Source organism: Furipterus horrens, unplaced genomic scaffold (genome assembly GCF_987537825.1).
Source record: "Furipterus horrens unplaced genomic scaffold, mFurHor1.1.pri manual_scaffold_11, whole genome shotgun sequence".
Classification (NCBI taxonomy): domain Eukaryota; kingdom Metazoa; phylum Chordata; class Mammalia; order Chiroptera; family Furipteridae; genus Furipterus; species Furipterus horrens.
Genome location: NW_028327181.1, coordinates 52,089,698 through 52,112,569, shown reverse-complemented (window position 1 = coordinate 52,112,569; position 22,872 = coordinate 52,089,698). Strand labels below are relative to the sequence as shown.

The window sequence follows — 22,872 nt, the reverse complement described above, 5'->3', positions numbered from 1 at the left end:
TGTGACTGGACCATGAACCCTTCGAAAGCTTTGTATTCACAGCAGGGGCTGGGGATGAAACTGAGCTCCACTTCACTCTGAATGCGGACGACCAGGAACGCAAACAGTCTCCGGTGAGCAGAATTTTAGGAAGAGCCGTCAGTTGTTCAGATTTTCCTATTCCCGAGGCCCTTTGAAATGATCTGCCTCATTAATGCCTTTGTGTTCTTGTCATTAGTGAAATTGGCCAGAGTTTCAACAAAGTTCCTGAGGATCTCTTGATGAGAATACAAGAGAAGCTCAAAGGAGTGGAGGAAGGAGCTGTGCTCAGTGTGGGTGGACGAGCCAGTTTACTCCTACAACAGGCCATGGACCCCCAAGACCTCCGCCGACCTTCCCCAGGGTGGAAAACTTGCGTGTGATATTCAGCATATGAATCACTCTTGAATTCAACCTTTGGAAATTATACGCTGGCCTTTATCTCGAACCCACGCACATACGTTGAATATATAGTATTACTCCTTAACTAAGCAAACTAGCTACTGTGTTTTTTAAAAAAAATGTGAACTTCTCACTTGGGTCACTTAGACATGCCTTGAGGGTCTCAAGGAACATCTCTTCCTGCGCCCTTCAGACATAATTGTCATTCATGCTCCGTTTCTTGGCTAAACAGCTATTTGTTTTTCTTCTCAAGTACACGCTGTATCATTTTCAGTAGAATCTCTAACTTGACGCTTCAGCTGAAACAGGCAGCAGGAAAACAAGAGCATCACTGGCAGCTTTTCCTCTAGGATGAGTACAACAAATGTCCTGCTGGTTTTGAGGTGGCCTTTCCTTACAACCTGCTTCCCCGATTTTACGTATGAATGAAAGATATTCAATATTCGTATGTAAAAGGAAGAAAGCCCCTTCAAAATAGTAACCACCTCTATATAGCATGGTCAAACTACCTTAAAAATAAGCAATGTTAAAAACAAGTTAGTGTTTAAGGAAGTATGTTTGGATTTTCAATAGCAAAATCATGCAAGGTTACTGGATAAAGAGTTGTTATATTGTGGAGAACACATTTCAGAGACACAGATATAGTATGGTTACTAGTTTTAAAAAATGTATCTTGGACCTACTCGTTCTTTTCTCTTTATCTTTGAAGCTCTCTGTGTTTCCTATTACTTCTCTTTGGGTGATGCCTTTTTCTCTGTTTTCTAGTTCATGAATTAGCTTGTCAGCTGTTCATATAACCTCCTAAAATTATTGATTGGGTTGCTGTTAATTTCTAGCTGCGTATCATTCTTCAGATCTGCCTGTTGTTTCAGGGTGCCTAGTTGGTTTTTTAACTTTTCAGTTCCTTTTACGTCAGTGGTCACTTTATACATGCTCATTTTATAGTGTCTCGAATAGTTCTATTAAAACAATTTCCTCTTGTCTGTATGTGTTGATTCTCATATCTGGTAGACTGTTTACGCAGGTATTTTGTAGTTTTGAAAGAGGAGCTCATTTTCAGCAGGGCTTTCTCTGTACTACTCTTGAGTGACGTGTTAAGAATAGTGCCTTCTGGATAAGTTTTGTGTCTCCTTATGTCCTATTCCCAGGGCTGTTACCGACAAAGGACCGCTATTATTTTAATTTCTCAGCTTCAGAGTTTCCAGACCTCAAGAGGAATGTGCAGACCCCCCCAGGCCAGGACAGACACACTTTTCCTCTTCACCTGCCTGTCCTAGTGGCAGAGTGTTCTCTTGACTTCCCTTTCACTGAGGGGTCATCCGCGACTTGCCTCCTGTTTATGGAGGGCTTCGGGGGAGGGGCATTTAATGCCCACCTGCTGCCTTTTGCAAGGCCAAGGTTCCATGAGTTCCCTTATAGCTTGTTCAAGCTGAAACCCACAGATTGATGATGAGATGGGCAAATTGTGCCAGGCCAGCTAGGAGAGCTAGAATGTCAGCTCACAGCTTATGTGTCTACTTTTCAGTTTCCTTCCATTTTGGCCCTCAGGATGTCCCCTTACTTTCTTGTAAGTTCTCCTCTTCATGTAATAGATTGTTTCTTACATCTTCTTCAGCATTTCTGTGTTTTGTTGCAGAGGAAGAGTTGAGCTATCGAGTTTGCTCCACAGCTAGAAATGGGACACTTTCCTGTCTCCATACTGTCATCAGATAACAAGTAAAACTACTGACTTACCTATTGGTGAATAGAATTCCTCTTCCACCCTTAGGAAGGTGTTCGTTTCTGCTGCAGAGATTAAGAAATGGGTGGTTGAACTTTCCTCGTATTGTTTAGGTAACCAGCTTATGTAAATAGTTGTTTCTCTTTTGAAGGGTTAGCGTTTCTGTCTCTTGCCAATAGCAAGCACTCACTCAGCTCTTAGCTCCCCATCTTCCTCCCCCTCCTCAAACAATCTCTAGCACTTTGTAGACTATAAATTTCTTGGTTTGGTTTCTGGAGAGCTGTTCTTAATATTATTTTTCCTTTCCACTTGCAAACTCATCTCGGTGTATCTTCTTCTTCTAGGCTGACTTCACTGGTCATAAAACTACCATTATATACCAAAGATTAGTAAATCAAAGGAATGTATGCAACTTCGAATGTCTTTAGTTAAGAAAGCCTTGAAATCTTCATGAATGAGTACAAAGGGATCAGTTAGATGATAGTATAGGTAAATGAATTTGTAACTAATTCTTGCTAATAGATGTATCCAAAGAGCTTTGAATAACATCGTGAACGGACTCTTCAGCCTTTAATAGTGTACTATGAGGCTTCTGTCCTGTTCAAATATTCTTACTAATGGGTTTGAAAAATTTACCCAATATACAGATAACAGACGTAGGGGAATTATAGGTAAGGAAATTAGAATTCTAAAAGATTTTGACAAGCTGGAACACTGTCTAGAAATAAATAGGACAGGAATTTACCGAGAACAGATGAGCAGTGCTTAGGTTTATAAAACATTAGTTACAGAATATCTGTTGTATGCTGAGTACCTGATGTGCGTTATATGCAGCATCTTTTGCAAGATTAGCAGCAGCGTTATTTCAGTTTACACCTGGGGAAAGTAAAACTTGGAAAACTAAAGTAAGGATATTAAGGCCACAATGTAGTAAATCGATCATACAAGTCCATGGAGTATCCCTAACTTGAAAAGCTAAAAATGTAGATATGGGCTAAAGCAAATAATCGCAAAGAGAAAAACCTTTGGACTTGTTAAAGACTTAAGTAAGCTAGGTTTAAAAAATGTAAAACCTGTTATACTGGCTTGAAATAATAGAGATATGTGCCGTTTGGAATATTTTAATTGCACCTTAATGAAGTGATGTGTTTTGTAGTGATGTCTTTAAGTACTATTGAATGTATTTCTTTACTATTCTGTGACCCGTTTTTGAATAAATATTTCTAAAACAAACATATGCTAAGACTCATTCACGTTATTCAAGTGTGTGCGTGTTCTGTGTGCCAGGCACGGTGCTGGTTCCCAGGGCAACAGCAGTGAAGCGGGGCAGGCACAGGCAGCCCTTACGCGGCTCCGTCGGGGTCAGACCTGCAACTCAGCGTGCCGTGTGAGCTGGGAAGCCTGCTACTCAGAACCGGCCCGGTGCGCTGCGTCTCGGATAGTCTGAACTGTCTGCTCGTTCTCCTTAACTGTCCCACGACAACAAGGCAAATGAATGTTCTTTGGACCTAGAGAGTGACCTAGTTGACATTTCCAGTGTCTAAAAGATATGTGTTGGAATGTGACAGATACAAAGATCCCGTCATCTCAGATGTGAAGTTTGTATGCCGCACGTTCCTTTTTTCTTTTTCCCTTTTGTTCCTTTTTTCAGGAAAATTGAATTTATTGGGATGACGTTGGTTAATGAAACCGTACAGGTTTCAAGTGCACAGCTCCATAATACCTCATCTGCACTGCCTGTTCTGTGCTCACCACCGGAAGTCAGGACTCCTCTCACCCCCGTGGGTCCCCCCTTGCCCTTCTCCGCCTCCCCACCCCCCCTTCCCTCCGGCATCACCATTCTGTTGTCTGTGCCCTTCTGTTTGTTTGTTCTTGCTTAATTAATCCCTTCTCCTTTTGAACCCAGCCTCCTTCCTGAGAGTTCTGTCCGTTCTCTGTATCTATGAGTCTGTTTCTATTTCGTTTACTTTGTTCATTAGAGTCCACATATCAGTGGCATCATACGGTATTTGTCTTTAATGACTGGCTTATTTCACTCAGCATAATGCTCTCCAGGTCCATCCATGCTGTCACAATAGGTAATATTTCCTTTTTTCCCCCGTTTCTCTCTCTCTCTCTCTCTCTCTTTCTCTCTCCCCCCCCCCCTTCTGTTCTCTTTAAAATCAATAAACATATGCTTGGGTGAGAATTTTTAAAAAAATGAAACCATGAGGAGTGTTATCTCCCTCCCCTTCACGGAGTCAACTCCTCTTGCTCTACAGTTCCCAGCTCAAGGATTTCTTTCTCTGGGTGGCCTTCTTCTCTAGGTCTTGACTGCCCTCCTTCAGAGCTTGTGTCTCCATCCATAATACACATTTGCAAGTGTGGTTACCATACAATGAGAGGGATAAAGAGTGTACTAAAATAATGAGTGTGAATTCTTAATGGAATTATCATGCACACGTGGGTCAATGTGCAGAACAGAGTTTTCCAGCTGTAAGGAATGAACAGTACTGTAACCCATTATTCATTCAACAAATATTTTTTAGCCTCTTGATGTAATAAGCATTGAAGTGGGGGAGGCAGATCATAAATGAAGAGGATATGCTTGCTATTATATTATGTGATCTAAAATAAGTAGCAATTAGTTAAAGCAAAGAGGATACAGCAGGGAGAGGGTGGGTATGAAAGAGTTACTTTTTCTGTGGCTTCAGTAAGGCTTCCCTGAGCAGATGACATTCGGAGGCCAGGAGAGGATCTGGTGGAAGAGCTTCCTGGGCGGGGTAGGAAGGCAAAGGCCTGGAGATGGGAGGATCCAGCATAGCTGAAAGACAGCTAAGGGGCTGGTGTGATGGGAGCATCGTGGGCCAGGAGGAGAGCAGTCACATGCGATAGGAGAGAGGCAGCCAGAGGACCGATTTGTAAGGCCTTGAAAGTACTTGGACTGGTTAAACTGGCCAGTCGTCCTGGTGTGTACTGAAGAGCCCTTTACCTCTCCCTGATTTCCTCAGGGTTTTGGGTTTTTTTTTTTAATATTTTATTTCTTTATTTTTAGAGAGAGGGGGAGGAAGGGAGAAAGAGAGTGAGAGAAATATCAATGTGTGGTTGCCTGTCACATGCCCCCAACTGGGAACCTGGCCCCCAACTCAGGCATGTACCCTAACTGGGAATCGAACTGGTGACCCTTTGGTTCGCAGGCCAGCACTGAAACCCCTGCGCCACACCAGCCAGGGCCTCCTCAAGGTTTTTAGAGGCAATGTCCCAAACAGTAGCATGAGTGAGCCGCCCCACTCTCCTTTCCACACCTGATTTATGTTCACCTGAATCCCGACCTAAGCAAAGCTTCTCTGGGTAAGTGTATTTTTGCATTGAGGTACCTTATTGCAATAAGTATGGAACAAGAGGGATGTGTAGGGTACAGTGATTGCAACGGAACCTTTTTCCTTTAGCCCTGTCCCCATGCAATGGTGTCCTACAAGACCCGTTATTCCCCCGGTCCTGGACGAAACTCCAAGGAGAACCTATAGACACTCATTCTCACATCAGGATGGAAAAAAAGTGCAAAGAACTGATGTCAAAGAACGTGAGGTCCACAAGGATCACGTCAGTCATCTTTGAAATCCACCTGTATTACATCTAGAAGAGGGATGTCCAGCCTGGGCTACTTCAAAAGTCTACTGTGACTGTCAAGCAAGGAGACTTGTCTCATATTTCCTTTGAGATGCTGAGAGCAGGGTTGGGGTACAGAACAGCCCCAAACACAAGGTGGTGAAGGGAGACTGCGAGCTGCACCTTGGGAAGAGTCCACCACGCTTGCGTCCTGGCTTATGTGTTCTTCCAATTTTCAAATGATTCTAAACAAACCCAAATTTATATTTCTATATTTAGCAGCCCCCAGTTTGATTCTGATCCTGTCTGGAGACTGACTGCATGGCCTTCTGCCAGTGATTAAATTAGTCTGTGGGATATCTATTGCTCAGAGCTAACCAATGGTCATGTGATATTTTTAGCAGCTGCAATATAATGTTAGTAAAATTGTGCATTTTTATGACTTTTTAAAGTAACCCCTAATACAGTTTAAAAGTTGTGCCCCTTATTAACCCCACAGGGGCCACAGATCTCTGCAAACAAGAGAGAAACAGAGTGGGTTCTTCATTATGAGGCGGGCAAGAGCAGAGTGCATCCGGGTAGGAAGCCCCCCCACCCCGCCACCAAAACACTGCTCTCAGGCCATGCGGAGCAGTGGCGCTCTCTCCCTGACTAGCCACTTCCTTTGCCACGCCAGAAGAAAACGATGAGCAGAAAGTGGGGGGTGTGGGGGAGAGCCCTCTAAATCAGCCGTGCCCGTGTGCCCTGAAAGACCCACTTACTGCACTGAAGGCCTCCTCGTCGGCCCCCAGCCCCACCCCTGCTGGACCCGTCGCCTCGCTTGGCACACACTCGCCCCCAGGCCTTCCCGCACACAGTCCCTTCTGCCTGGACGCTCTCGTCCCATCCCCGCCTGCCAAGCCATCCCGCAGGCTCACCACCACAGTCTCCAGGAAGGCCTCTCGCTTGTTTCAGGCAGAAGCCGTCTATCTCTGGTCTCCATGTTATTTCGGAAAAGATAGAAAACTAGTCTCTCTTGAAGTGAACACAAAGGTCCTCCAAGGCAAGCAAGTCTGAGAGACCATCGCAGCCGAGAGGAAACCAGGGGGACACGGCAGCTCAGTGTCCCGCGGGGGCCGGGGTGGGGCCTGGGTGGGGCCTGGGGCAGAAGCAGGAGTCACATAAGGACAAGGTTTGCAGTTTCCCTCCTGGTGAGAGTCAGCGTTGGTTCATGAATTGCACCAAATGGGCCACGCAGCGTGAGGCGGTATGGAGGGGAGACTGGGTGCAAGGGACACGGGGATCCTCCGTGTTGTCTTTACAACTCTCCTGTAAATCTAAAACTGCTCTGCATGAAAGAGTTATTGAAAACACAGGAACAGGAAGGACCTCCACAGCCAAAGCCGATGAGAATGAGGTGGACAGACAGACGGTCGTTGCCAACCACGTCTGCCTCAGGAGAGGGAGCAGAGGGACCCGGAGCCCAGGGGCAAACCCCCCTGTCCGCTTCATTCCCCAGACCCGATCTGCGCAAACACGTGGAAATGAAGACTTAACATTTGCCACTGAGACCTCAAAAATGTGCAAAACTACACAAGCGGTGTGCAGTATTTGGAAGAGGAAATAAAATGTCACCTGACACAAAAATAATTGCTTTTTTTTTTATTTGGAAAGTCATATGCTGATTATCTATTAAATTGAAAAATACATACAGCCTTTGACAACGCGGGTTCACCTGAGAGCTCAGCCTTCAGGAGCGAGCAGCGGCAGAAACCCGGGAGGAGCGAGCAGGCGCCGGCGCGGCGCGCTGCTTCCGGGGGAACCGGCGGGATCGATCGCGGTCCAGGCAGACGCTGTGATCGTATCGCGGTTCCGTCAAAGGACGGGAGCTTCGGACTCAGCGGATGTCTCTGGATTCCTGTCAGCGAGAAAAGCAAGTCCTAGAGGGAAAAATGGGGAGAGAGACTCATTAATGAGTTTCCTTCTGAGGTGATGAAAACTTCTAGAATTAGATAGTGATGGTGGTTGTACAACATTGTGAGTGAGCTAAAATCACTGCATTGTACATTTTAAATGGTTAAAATGATGAGTGCTATGTTATAGTATTTACCACAATAAAAAAGAACACCTACTAAATCCTATAGATGTGTGCATTTTCAGAGTGCTGCTCTAAGGACCCTCCTCACTCGAGGAGACCCTTGCTATGACGAGTGAGCTGTGGGAGGAGGAATGCGTCCCCCAGCCTGCCTGGGACCCAGGGCTCCGGTGCAAGGAAAGAAATCCCTCCCAGGGGGAAAGGAAGGAGCTGGGAAGAGCACTGTGGGGTTAAGGGTAAAGCGGAGAGGCCCCCTGGCTGGGGCTGGGAGGAACCTGTCAGGCAGGAATGTTTTAGACAGACGTGCCGAAGAGCGTGCTCTCTCCACCATGACCTCACAAACCCTCAGTAGAGCACCGAACTTGTTTACGAATGCTTAGCTGGTGCACATTTACTGTGTCAAGTTTTCCTCGGAGGCCAAGGAAGAGGATGGGGTTTAAGTGAAGGTCAAGAAGAAGCTAAAAACTGGGTGAGCCCATGGAGACCTGGAGGATGAGCTTCAATGGGGCACGCTTCTTTAGAAGTCATGTTCCCCTGAGCCTCAGTTAACGGGGAGGGGGCACACCTGTTACAGATGGACATGCCTGGGGTCTTGTCCATCTTTATGGTCCCTGTACTACTTAATACAATATCAAGCACATAGTAGGTGTCCACTAAACATTTATGGAATAGAATTGTATTAATATGGATCCTTATCTAGAGATATAATTGATATGCAACATTGTATAAGTTTAAGGTGTACATTGCTCTATTTCTATATTGTAATATGATTACCACTACAGCATTAGCTAACATTTCTATCTCATCACATAATTATCATTTCTTTCTTGTCGTGAGAACATTTAACATTTAAGATCTAGTCTCCTAGCAACTTTGAAGTATATAATACAATATTAGTATCATCACTATGCTGTGCCTTAGGTGTCCGGAACCTATTCGTCTTCTACACACAAATCTGCGCCCTTTGACCAACATCGCCCCAATCTCCCCATCCCCCAGCCCCTGGGAACCACTGTTCTACTTTCTGTTGCAACAAGTTTGACGTTTTTAGATCCCACATATTAGTGACGCCACTCGGTATTTTTCTTTCTCTGTCTGGCTCATCTCACTTAGCGTAATGTCCTTGAGGGTTCATCCATGCTGTTGCAAATGTCAGTATTTTCTTCCTTCTTGTAGCTGAATAATATTCCATTGCATAGATATACACCATATATTCCTTATCAATTTATGCATTAAAGAACACTCAGGTTGCTTCCAAAGAATGCTGCAATGAACATGGGCTACAGATACCTCTTCAAGGTAGTGGTTTTATTTTCTTCAAATATGTCCCCAGAAATGAGTTGCTAATTCATATACCGTAGTCCCTCTCTATATTGTGGTTCACTGTATCGCGAGATTTTTAAAAATATTATTTTTAATTATTTATCGCGGATTTTTTCCTATATCATGGGATTTTGCAGTGGTGTATATATATATATATGCTGTTAAAGTTACATAGGTTTAAGAGTGTAGAATAAATGTAAGGTTCCTACTTCGCGGGGGCGGGGGGGTCTAGAACATAATACCTGCAATAACTAAGGGAATACTGTAGTTCTATTTTGAATTTTTTGAGCAACTTCAGTAGCATTTTTGACAGTGGCTATATAAATTTACATTCCCACCCTAAAACAAGACTTATCCTTACCAACACTTATCCCCACATCCTTACCACCATTTATTTATTTTCTTTTTGGTGATGGCCATTCTGACAGGTGTGAGGTGACATCTCATTGTGGTTTTGATTTGCACTTTCCTGATAACTCGGGATGTTGAGCATCTTTTCACATACCTGTTAGCCATCTGTATGTCTTCTTTGGAAAAATGTCTGTTCAGATCCTCTGCCTATTTTTTAATTGATATGTTTGTGTTTGTTGTTATTGTATGTGTTCTTTATATATTTTTGGTTATTAACCCCTTATGCAGTATATGGTTTTCAAGTATTTTTGCCTATTCCATAGGTTGCCTTTTCATTTTGTCGATGGTTTCTTCTGCTGTGCAGAATCTTTTTAGTTTGATGGAGTCACACTTGCTGATTTTTGCTTTGGTTGCTTATGGTTTTGGTGTCATGTCCAAAAAAATCATTGGCAGAATCAGTGTCAAAGAGCTTCTTTCCTCTATGTTTTCTTCTAGGAGTTTTATGGTATCAGATCTTAGTTTAAGCCTTCAATGTGTTTCAAGTTAATTTTTGTGAGTGGTGTAAGACAGGGGTACAATTTCATTTTTGCACATGTGGCTGTCTAGTTTTCCAGCACCATCTGTTGAAGAAACTATTCTTTCCCCGTTGAGTATTCTTGGCTTTAGATAAACATTTTTTAACATTATTTCTAATCAAAACGTGCTGGTAGTGACACCGTTGATGCCTATCCCCAAAGCCCAAAGGACTTTAAAGCCTCCGTTCAGTCTTCCATTGGAGGCTTTGAAGCCGTTTGTCTGTCCATTGCCGTACCAGGCGCTGAGACACCTGATGCGTATCTTCATCTAGTACTACAACCTGTGGGCATTATATTCAGACCACGAACCGAAGTGTGCTGATGAGCTGCCACTGCTCAGGTGGCCAGCAAAAAACCACTGGGCCACTTTCCAGGCCAGATTCCTTTGCCCTTTCGGCGCCTGTGCCCCATCCCTAGTCTTGCTCTCCAGCCCCCACACCTCCAAACAGGAGCCACTGACCACGACACATGAGCAGAGCACACTGCTGGCCTCACACCATCTGGACCAAGTTTCAGGTCAAGGTAATAGCTTCTGGCATCTGCTTAGCTCTGTACATTTCCCTCAGTTCTTTCATAGGCAGCATTAATTTGGCCTCTCAATAAGCCTAAGAAATGCACAGGGCAGGTTTTATTAGCCCCATGTGATGGATGATCAAACAAGAAGTCAGAAAAGTTGGAAACGCAGCAAGCAGTGGGATTCCCTTTGGGACTCTACATCACAGGACTGACTTTATGAGTAAAGTCAACCATTCTGGGAATGAAACCTCCCAGTTGAAACCAATGTGTTCATTCATCTCACCCTTCTTCTGTTCGCTGATCTTTGCATTCCTCCCATCCGGAACAGCGTTTACAGTAATGGTAAGCCTTACATATGTTTTAGAATTAAATGACACATTTTCTTCCCTAAAAGAGGAGCATATGATCAGGTAGTAATGACAAACCAGTAAACAATCAAAATGCAGTGGTGTAACTATAATTATATTCACTAATTCAATCAAAGTAGTATTTGTTAAGTACTTCCTATATGCCAGGAGCTGGGAAGAGACAGGCGGTGTCATGTGGGATTTCAGCAGCATAGACTCGAGTGGCTGCCAGGAACCAAATCCCAGCTCTTGTGTTTTAGTTTTGGAACATGGGCAAATTATTGAACGTCACGGAGCTTCAGGGTCCTCATCTATACAATGGAGAGCACAAAACATTCCTGACAGGGTAGTAGTGAGGATTATATTAGTTCCTATACATAAAAGCTTCAGAATGGTGCCAGGTCTGTTTAATATACATTAGCTAGTCACCATTACTAGTTATTACGACTAGGAAGCAGTGATGTAAAAGGCAGAGGCTGAAACTAGGAAAAAAGACTCAGAATTTTTCAAATTACAAACTTAGATTAAAATATATTATTTTTAAAATAATCACCACCACAGAAATATACATATGGTCGGTTGATTTTTTTATAAAGGTGCAAATGGAATTTGATGGGGAAATGAGAATTTTCCATAAATGATGCTGGAACAACTGGACATGCAAAAAAAAAAAAAAAAATTCAAGCTTTACCTCACACCATACACAAAATTTTACTCTTAATGAACCACAGACCTAAATGAGAAAGTTAACATTACAGAACTTCATCCCATAATGCTCTCCCATACCCCGGTGCAGTCAGCTCTCCCCTCCCCACTCTCCCCTTGCCTTCTGTCCTCTCGTTTTGCTTTTCTTTAAAGAAGCTATGTGAAATGGAATCGCATAATATTTGGTCTTTGGGTCTGGCTTTTGGGTTAGACTAATGATTTTGATTCACTCGTGTTCTTGCACATGTCTGCAGTTTGTCTGTTTCCACTGCTGAGCGGTATTCCATGGTATAGATACACCACATCGGTTAACCCAGCTACATGCGAACACTTGGGTGATTTGCAGTTTGGGGCCATTCTGCATAAGGCTGCTGTGACAGGTCCTTGAATGGACTTAGGTTTTCTTTCACTTGGGTAAACAGCTGTTCATAGGGTAGGTGAATGTTTATAAGAAACTCCAGGCTCTTTTTCAAAGCAGTCGTACAATTTTGCCCTCCTGCAGCCTTTAAGCCAAACTGGGAGGATGATGAAGATGGGGGGGGATCACTGAGCTAGCCTCAGGCCACCTGAGGAGTCACACATACGGTGTCATCTTGCACAAAAAAGCAACCGTTCCTCCCGAGACAGACCCTGAGGAAGACAGACGCGGAACTGAGGTACAGAGCAAACTAGCGCCCCCATCTGAACCCAAGCCACACACGAGGCCTCACGTTGGCCTCGGCCCCAAACATCTGAAGAACAAGAGAGACAATTTTTTTTTTACCTTCCAAGCTTGCATTCTTTATCCACGTGCTCACCCTTTGGGATACAGAATTGAAAATATTTAAGAAACTGGAGGATGGGACTATTCCGTATGTAGACCAAGGGCCCTCCTCCTGAATTGTTTCCATTTCATGTGAGTATTTGATTCCTATTTGCCTCATTCGCCTAGATTCATTAGGCAGTGACCGAAGTCCCGTGAAATCCAACAGTGCTATGAAAAGCGACAGGAAACCCGAAGAGCATTCTGTGAAAAGGTCTCTCTGCAAGTTCTTCACCGACCACAGCAGCCGTGAGGCCACTCCGCCCCGGGCTCAGGGCCAGAGCGAGGAGAGCGCTGAGCACCAGACAGGGCTGGGCAGGGCCGGAGAAGGAACAGGGCGGGTCACAGGGCTAGCTGGCTGCTGCTCAGGGCTACAGCATGGGGCCAGAACCAGCAGGCAGTCGCAGGGCCAGAGTTGAGACGGGCTCCCCGGGTGTGGGGTGGGGCTTTTCAGACGCCATCCTGCAGAGCTCCCAAGTTCCCACAGAGGACGTGAAGGGGTGGGTCTGTGAGACTCTGCGCGACTCTGTCTTCACCCAAAGCATCTCTGACTTTCAGTGGTTTGTATCCTAAGGTTTGTACAAGGCTCATTGCTCTTTTTCTAAGACCAAAAAAAAAAAAAACCATCTTCTTACTAAAAACAATTTTAAAATGACTAGTTGAGAGGTAGAGCCCAAATTTTAGCCTCTACAGAGGCAGAGAGAAAACCTACACGTGTTAAGCAGGCTGGCGAATATATAAAAGGGGGTGGTGGGGACTGTGGCCGACTGGAGGGTCTATACGCCCTCCATGGGGCAGCTACCACAGGGCCCCAGTGAGCTGTAGCTCTGAGGGACTGAGGACCCAGTCTTGCCAGACCTGCTGATTTGCAAGAGAACCCAGCCAAACAGATTTTTACATAGAAGCGCTCAATTACTAAAGATCACCAACTAATTCAGTTTATCTTATAATATCATGTAGATCCAAAAAGCATATTAATACCTGGATTGGCCTCTCAATCACTAACTGGCTCTGGTTTGGAAAATACTAGAAATCATAGCAGCTTTTCATTGTTGCGGTGGGGAACTCACACCTTCCTTGAATGTAGAAGAGCTAGTTCTGTCTTTATGTTTTCTGCTAATCATCGTGTCCTCAATGCTTAGCCCGGAGCCTGGCCCTTCACTGCCCAAACCAGCTGTGGAATGACGGGGTGTGTCGTTGTCACCTGGCTCTCTGTTGCACCCACTTAGGCCTCAAATCTCAAACAAATCTCCACTTCTGCTTTGATATTCCAGGTGGCAACCTTGTGGGAGGTAGACCATTCATGGGTGGGCAAATCTGGCACATCTGTATTTTTCTGGGCACAGCTGAATAATCTAAAAAGACAGGCTGTGTACTTAAGCCAGTCCAAAGCTGTGCTCTGCAGTTCCCAGGTCCTTTTAGGGTACAAGAAACTTCGGTTCACGCCAGGAAACCCCCCACCAGCATCATTTCCACTTAGGAAGGATGGAAGCCTCACTGCTCTGAGGAACAACTCCGGGGCAAAAACACTGATGGTCCTGTGGCTGGAGGTCCAAGAGCTGGCATTCCAGCAGATGCCCATGGTAACTGGAAGCAAGTCCTTCCACGCTTCAAAGTCAGGGGTTCAGCCGACTCTGCCGGACTTGCACGGGATATAACTGAATGATTCTGTGACCCATAGCTCACCTTGACCTACCTAACAGCTAAAAAGAATTGAAGTTGGAAATCAGAGAAAAGTTGTCTTTGTAAGAGTATTTAATGAGCAGTGAGCACCCTTCCCAGCCCTGTGCTGGACATGTATTCTGTCTTCATCTAAGCCCAGTGACGGGACATCAAGGAACCATATGGAGTCCTTCCCTTGCGTTACCTGGAGTTTGAAGGACACCAAGAACTTTCAACCTCCCTCTAATGGTGCCTCTTCCTAAACAGGAGCTGCTATGGTCTGCGCCAGAGACGTAGACATGTCCTCTTCTGTCCAGGGCAAACGTGCATGGGTGTGTCCAATGAATCAGACATGAGCCACAGGAGAGGAAGGCCCTTTGCAGAACTGCTTAAATTCTGCCCAAGAGATAGATCTGCCCCAGGAGGCCTGATGACCCCAACCAGCGGTGAGTGGCCAGACCTAGATTCCTAAGAGCAGAGGGAGAAAAACAGAACTGGCACTCAGAGAAAATGTAATATTCCCAGTACAGACCCAGAGAAACCCACAAATGTAACCCAATAAGTGAAGTCAGTTTTGCTCATCTACTAACTTGCTGTAGTCCGAAGTAGTCAACACTTGATTCCATGAACACCGGGCACACCAGCCCTTTCCTGTCCCTCACCTCTCCTCTCTCCTCTGTTCAGACCTGGAGGGTCAGAAGCCTCATCTAGTAAGCTGGGGGCAGGACAGGAGGCAGAGAGAAACAAGGTGTAAAACTGAACAGAAGCTTCCCACTCACTCCCCACCCAATGTGCACACGAATATATTAATGTGCATGAACTAGATATATTCATTACTAAAATGAGGCTATTCTTGAAGCTAAAAATGACAGGAGAACTATTTAATTGTTAAGAATGAGCTAGCTGACTCTGTTGGCTCCCCAGGACTCTCTCAAAGTGTGAAGAACAATCGCCTGGCAGCTGAGGGGGGGAAGAACAGAATTGTTAAAATAATAGTTTTTTAATATGTAGGAAGACGAAAAGGCATTCAGACCCGGGGAACAGGGTGCCCAGCGGTGTTAAAGGGGTGAGAGTCTGAGGAAGAGCAGGTGGGTTGAGGCGGCCAAAGCAGAGGGCGTGAACAAGGGAGGTGGGGCCAGCTCACAGGGAAGCCTGTTTTCCATGCTCTGAAGGGTGTCCTTCATTCTGCTGGAGACGCAGCTCTCTGTAATATTCCCAGTACAGACCCAGAGAAACCCACAAATGTACCCCAATAAGTGAAGTCAGAGGAGGCAGAGATACAGTCTGAGGAGGCAGAGATACAGTCTGCTGGGTAATTGCAGAAGATAACCCTGGCAACAGCATGGACAGAGACTGGAGTCTCTTTGGAGGTCACTGCTGTGATTCACGTGAAAGATGAAGGCCTGGATTAGGAGAGCTGTGGCTGGAACAGAAAGAGCGTGGATCTGAAAACCTGTCTGGAGGCAGCATTGTCGGGAACTAGCCACTCTTTGGCTAGAAGGAGTGGAGGAAAGAGAGAAGTCAAGGGTGACACCTTCTTAGAGGCTGGGCAACAGGTAGCTGAATGTGCCAGGAGCCTAGATAGGAAATAGAGGAGGAGGAGGAACTCGGAAGGAAAATAATGAGGTCAGTTTCAAACATGGTGAACCGGAGGTGCTATTGGCAGGACTTTCCTGGGAAGGCGCCTGAGAAGCAGCTAGAAGTCTGGTCTTGGAACAGCAGAGAGGTTAAGGCTGGTGAGATGGATGCATCTGTCCCACCTCGGCATCCTCTGCAGGAGTGGCTCCAGCATGAGGCACTCATCCACACTGGAAAAATTCTTCCAATTACTTTTTAGCACATCTTAGAAGCAGAAGAGAAAAATGGATCGCTTTTTTACATTTTCATTACATTCATTCTAAAATTATACTCTCCTGATTTCCAAGGACTTCCAGTGCCTGGTGTTGATATATAACCACGTAACTTCACCCTCTGTATATAATGCTGAATTACTTACGCCTCTCCCAGGGCTCACTCCTGACATGGGATGTCAAACAGAAATAGAACATGCATCTCCTGCATCTGGGCTGAAACCTTACAGAGAAGTCTATGGGCGGCCATAAATAACCCCCCATGTTCCTGGAAAGGAGCTGTGTGTGCAGACAGGGTAGGGTCACTGCAGATTTATGAGCGCATCCCCCAGGCCGCGGCTCGCACAGCCAGCACAGGGGCCTGCGGACGGTGGGAGGTCTGAGGCAGCACCACGATGAAAGGACGGCTGGTCCCAGGGCTGTGGGACACCTGGGCACCCCAGGGCCACAGGACACCTTTCCATTTTCTAGCGTTTCTACCGCTACTCTTACAGCCAGGAAAAGACCCTGAGGGTCACTGAATCCTGAGTGTGTTTTCTTACAGCCATTCGAATCTGTCACCAAGCGCACTAGACAAACTTCTGCTATTGTGGCTACAACGTCTCCCCGCTCTTCCACAAGCGCAAAGGTCGGCCTTAGATGAACTGTGCGTGGGTGGGCATTGCCTTCCCGTCTCTTCTTGCTTTTCTTTCTCATTTCCCACACTCTTGGTTTCCTCTCTCTCTCTCTCTCTCTCTCTCTCTCTCTCTCTCTCTCTTTCTCTCTCTCTCTCTCTCTCCCCCTCATTATCCTATGAAAATCCTCTTCTTGTGCATAATCTGGAGTAAATGACTTTACCTCTCAAGCCCTTCACTTTCTCACTTGTAACATGAAAGTGTAAGACCAAGTGCTTGTCAAACTTGAATGTGCAAGTGATGCCTCTGAGGATGCTGTTAGAATACAGATTCTGATTTAGTATCAGAACACTGGAGGGGGCCTAAGGTTCCACGTTTCTAACAAACTCAGGTGATTTTCATGCTGTTGACCCGAGAACCTCACTTTAAGTATGAAAACAATCCCGGACGGCAGGGCTCCCTTTCCTTGTACCCGCCGTCCATTGGTAGAGCCTGCGAGGAGAGCCGTGGTGGGAGTGCTGGGGATACTTCAGCCTCCGTGGGGGGAAGTTGAACGTGGTAAAATGCTTTCAAAATAAGCACATCAAATATCTGCCTTCAATGAAAGAGATGATCTCTAAGGACTATTATCATTCCATATTTTAAAACATTTGTGTTTTTCTTCAACATGGAGCATTTCTCAGAAGCTGTTTACATATGAAAGAGTCTAATGAACTCATCAGTGTTGATGCTGAATTATGGAGGACTTTTTAGAAATAAAGAGAGTGGAAATCATAAAATAAGGGTCAACAAGCAATCAAAAAGGATAGACGGTTAACTAACCAAAAGTTGGCTCATAGAAAATGGTCTTAAGATAGCACTTTGGGAAGAATGTTCAAGAGAAAAGAGAAGATGTAAATAAACACTACAGTAAGTAGAAAGGGAAAAATAACTACAGACATAGGAGATGTTTTAATAATTTTAAGGAAATATTATGAGTGAACAAACACCAGAAAACGTCAGAATCCAGAAGCAATGGGTATGTTGTTTTAAAAGTATAAAAATGAAAAAATTTTAATGTGAAAGAATGGAAAACTTATTCAGACAAATAATATTTAAGAAAACGAGAACGTAATAAAAAGCCTTCTCCCCAAACTCACACCCAGACACAAAAGCCAGGCACAGAGGGACTTACAGGTGTGTATTATCAAAACTTCAAACAACAAATAACCCTTATATTATACAAGTTGCCTAATAAGAAATAATAATAAAAAGGTTGTTTACTTGACTTGGGGTGGTGAAGCCATAACACATATACAGATGATGTATTACAGAACTGTATACCTGAAAGCTGTGTACTTTTATCAACCAATGATTGTCACTTCAATAAAGTCAATAAAAAAGTTTAAAAAATAATGTTGAAGAAGGAAAAATGTATAATCTAGATGTCAAAACAAAACTGGGGCAATACAAGGAGAGAATATTGTAGGTCCATTTCACTTAGAAATACAAAAAAAAAGTAAAGAAAAGAAATATAAAACACTGACTAACAGAATGTAACATATATTTAAAAATAAGTCATCATAATAGTTTACCCCAGATACTGGAGGATTATTAAACATTATAACATCTATCAATCCACTTCAAAACTTAAAACAGAAAAGTCATGGTTATCTCAATAAATAATGAGAAATCACTTTATTTAAGTCAGCACATTCTTAGTAAAACTTCAGAGGACAGGGATATGAAGTTTATCTTTCAAAAACCTATAGCAAACAAACTACATAATGAAGACATTTTAGAAGGTAGGGAATAAAGCAAAGATACACATTTTAACCACTACTGTTGACCACAGTTTGGAAGGTCTTATCCAATTCACTAAGATTTAAAAAAAAAAAAAAAAAAAAGCAAAAGATTGCCCTGACCAGTTTTGGTCAGTTGGTTGGGCATCGTCCCACAAGGTGAACGGCCACCAGTTGGTTTGATTCCCGGTCAGGGCACATGCCTAGGTTGCAGGCCTGGTCCCCAGTCGGGGAGCATGCGAGAGGCAACTGATCGATGTTTCTCTTTCATGTCAATGTTTTTCTGTCTCCCTCTCTTCCTTCTCCTCTTAGAATAAATAAAATCTTTTTAAAGAAGGCCAAAGATTGAAAAAACAGAAAGAGTTGCTATGCTTTGGAGAGACACTGCTCATTTATACAGAAAGCTAAAGGAAATTAAACTAACAAATATTTAAGTTGATGAGTAGATGAATGAATGAATAAATGAATGAATGAATGAGATGGTTCAGCAAGATTCCTAGACAGGAGATCAACACAGAAACACAGCAGTATTCAAGAAGCACTCCTAGAATGGCAGCTTGGGAAGTTCCACACGCCTCCTCTGTCTTAGTCTGTTCAGGCTGCTGTAACAAAATACGACTGACTGGGTAGCTTTAAAACAACAGAAATTTATTGCTCGTAGTTGGAAAGGCTGAAGTCTAAGATTGTGCTGTCAGTATAGTCATGAGGGACCTCTACCAGGTCCCAGACTTCTTGTTGTACCCTCACATGGTGTGGGGGGCTTGCTGAAGGGTATCTCTGGGGCTCCTTTCATAGAGCAGTCATCTCACCCCCCAGGGCTCCGCCCAGTCACCTCCCAAAGGCCCCACCTACTAACAACACTGTGTTTGGGAGATAAGATTCAGTGTATATAGATTTGGAGGAGACAGATTCAGCTCATAGCACTCTCGCCAGGGGAATAACCATTATCGGTGAAATTTATAAAAACAGTAATCTAAAGTCTCTGGGAATTTTTCTAAAGGCATACAGCAAATGGAGAAACATTTGTTCACGAAAACCTACTAAATCTCAGTAAGTCAGTGGTATTTGAGTCACAACCTACTCCTTACCTGGCTCTCTCCACCCTGTCCATCCACCAGCACAGTGTGAAAGAAGTTCTACTGTGGGCAGATGTTGCCGGGAAGACAGGGCTCACTCTCACCCCATTTTCAGTCTAGGGATATAGTTACCCCTTGGGAGGAGCAGCTTGTCAGCAGTTCGTGTCCCCCAAACCCAGAGGTCTGGGCCTCCCCCACACTCATAAGGTGCAAAATCTACCCTAGACATAGCAGGCCAATAATACTTGGCCCATGTCACCCTGACCCTAGCTCACTTGTAGGGTGGAGGCTCTGTGGTTGAAGAAGTAAGGCAAGAAAACCAGAGATTGCCACTATGCTCAGAGTTGTGCTCATGGAGCAAGGATACCGCTCCAAGGGCAGTGGGCCATTGTCCCCGGCCCCAGCTCCAGAGCAGCAGTGCAGAAGTTCTGCTCAGTGGGGAGGCAGGCTGTAGGAACGGAGAGCTGAGCTCCACTTATCTCCCTAAAAAGTCTGACTTTACTTGCAACAGAGAGTGGAAAAGTTCAAGCTAAAAAGCATTTTGATAGACAGTAAAGATTTTGTTGTGAGGCAGTTAGAGAAGATGTGTAGTGTTGGAATAGCAGTGAGCAAAATGGTGGATCAGTTAGAAGTTCAGTAAAGAGACTCAAGGAAGACAGGGAGACAGGTCAGAACTGTCGTGGGCTTGAAACAAGCTTCAAAGACTGGCTTCAGCAACTTGCCTCTGCAAAAGGCCTGACTTTAATCTGATCAAATTGTGGAGCAATATACACTCAAAAGCAATGCAGAAAATTCTATGTTGTCATAAATGCCCAGTTTCAGCAAAAAAATTGCAAGATATGCACAGAAATGTGAAAGTGTAATTTATACACAGGAATAAAAGCAGACAAAAGAAACTGCCTTTGAGGACAGCCAGATGTTGACTGGACAGAAACTTAAAAATAATTATTACAAATGTGTTAAACTAACAAAAGGATATAACATTTAAAGAATCAAAGGAAGGTATGATGGCAGTGTCACATTAAATAGAAAATATCAATAGAGGTAGAAATTATTTAAAAGAACCAAATGAAAAGTTTGGAGTTGAAAAGCAAAATAAACAAAACGAAAAATTTACTAGAGGGGCGCAAAAGCAGATTTCAGCTGGCAGAAGACAGAATCAGCCAACAGAGAGAAAAAGAGGAAGAGAAAAATATAAACGGAGCCTCTGAGAAATATGAGCCACCATTATGCTTAATGGTAACATCAGATGAAGGAAAGAGAAGGGACAAGAAAAAGTATCTGAAGAAATGCGACCACCCATCAATCTATATGCTATACAAATATAAAGATATACTATGCAAATAACAAACACAAGAGAGCTGCAGGGGCTATGCTAATAATAAACAAAATGAACTTTTAAAAATGTTACTAGAGATCAAATAAAACATATTATAATAGAAAGGTCAATCCAATCAGAAGATATAACCATTATAAACATATAATGAGTTGGGCAGAGCCTCAGAATACATTCCCCAAAATGTTTTTTATAACATTAGTCTATACATTCAAGAAGCTCACCAAAGTCAGTCCAGAGAAGATAAAACACAAAGAAATTCACCTTCAGATGTATCATAGTCAAAATGTTGAAAGAGAAAATTTTGAAAGCAGCAAAAGAGAAATAATTCCTTGCACACAAGGGAACCCCAATAAGTTTAAAAACTGACTTCCAGTCAGAAACAATGGTGACCACAAAGGAGTGGGATGGCCATATTCAAAGTGCTGAATAAAGAAGCTGTCAGCTAAAAATATTACATCCGGCAAAACTATGTTTCAAAATCAATGGGGAAACTAGGACATTACAAGGCAAACAAAAACTTCTGGCAGACCCAGTGAACAAGAAATTGTGAAGGAAGTTCTTCGAACTATCAGCAAATGGCACCATACAGTAGTTCAATTCACAAGAGAAAACAAAGAGCTCTGATGAAAATAATTTCATATGTAATTACAAAATACCATATTAATGCACATTTGTCCTTTCTTCTCTTAACTGACTTAAAAACAATTACTGATATACAGGATAGGGCAAAAGTACATTTACAGTTCTGAGTACATGAAACACAGAGTTTATTTTCATATTATCACTTACTAATTATTCTATTATTTTCCACACAAACAACTGTAAACCTACTTTTACCCCATCCTGTATATATCTATAAACATATGTGAAGATATAAGTTATATATATATATATATATATATATCTAAACATGTATCTATTACATGTTGTATATCTAAACATACATAACACATATATCATACGTGCGTGTTTGTGTTCTTGGACCTCTAATCTACAGAAAGAGCCGTGTACAGCAGGAGGCGGGGACAAAGCTGCACACTTCCCAGTAACAGTGGGCGGGACAAGGGAGCACGGAGAGGACACCAGGTGGCAATTTGAATTCACAGAAAGAAAGAAAGAAAACAAAATTCTTAAATAAAGGGATTAATACAACAAACTCCATAAAAGTACTTGCTCTTCTCTATTCTCTCAGCTTCACTAAAATACACAGAACTATAAAAAGTCATAATTATAACAATGTACTGATGGGCACGGGCATGCAGCATAAACATTATACATCTACATATACATGTAACAACAGCACAAAACACAGTGAGTAGGGACTAGAATTGTACAGGTGCAACATTTCTACATTTTGCTGGAACTGAGATACTATAAATCTGAAGTAGAGTCTGGTAAAATCTATAATGGAGACCTAGAGAAGCTACAAAGAAGCTGTCTCAAAAAATATAGATTAAAAAAACCAGTAAAAGAATTAACATAGCACAATAAAAATATTTGCTTAATGAAAAAGAAAGCAGTAAAGAAGAAAGGAAGAAAAATGATATGAGACATAGAAACCAAAATATTAGACATAAACTCTATCAATAAGCGTACCATGTGTGAAAGGATTAAACAGTTCAATTAAAAGAGAGAAAGACTGCATAAAAAACAAGACCTAACTGTACGCTGACTAAAGGAGCTACATTTTAGACCCAAAGGTACAGACAGGTTTAAAGTAAAAAGAGGAAAAAGATACACCGCGCAAAGAGCAACCACAAGAGCACGGCAATGGCTGTACTAATAACAAACATACTTTAAAGCAAAGTGCTACATATTATAATGGAACTTATTATAATGAAAAGGTCAATCCAACAAGAAGATATAACCATTATAAATATATAATGAACCTAACAGAGGATCATAACACATGAAGCAAAAATTGACAAAACTAAAGAAAAAAATACACAATTCAACAATAATTATCAGAGACTTCAATATTTCTCTTTCAATAAAAGGGAAAAATGAGAAGATGCGCAAGGATATAGAAGACTTGAAAAACATTATAAACCAAACAGACCTAACAGACAGGCACAGAGAGGTGTTCAGCAAGCAGAATACATCTTCTCAAATGCACATTCCCCCGTTCT

General features: G+C 43.2%; 1 long non-coding RNA gene across 1 annotated transcript; it reads left to right on the top strand.

Moving 5' to 3' along the window:
- Positions 1–8: 8 nt before the first annotated feature.
- On the top strand, positions 9–505 carry LOC149997576 (uncharacterized). The gene is made up of 2 exons (XR_016514367.1): positions 9–113; positions 218–505. It is a non-coding gene; the product is annotated as an uncharacterized LOC149997576 (long non-coding RNA).
- Positions 506–22,872: the final 22,367 nt, after the last annotated feature.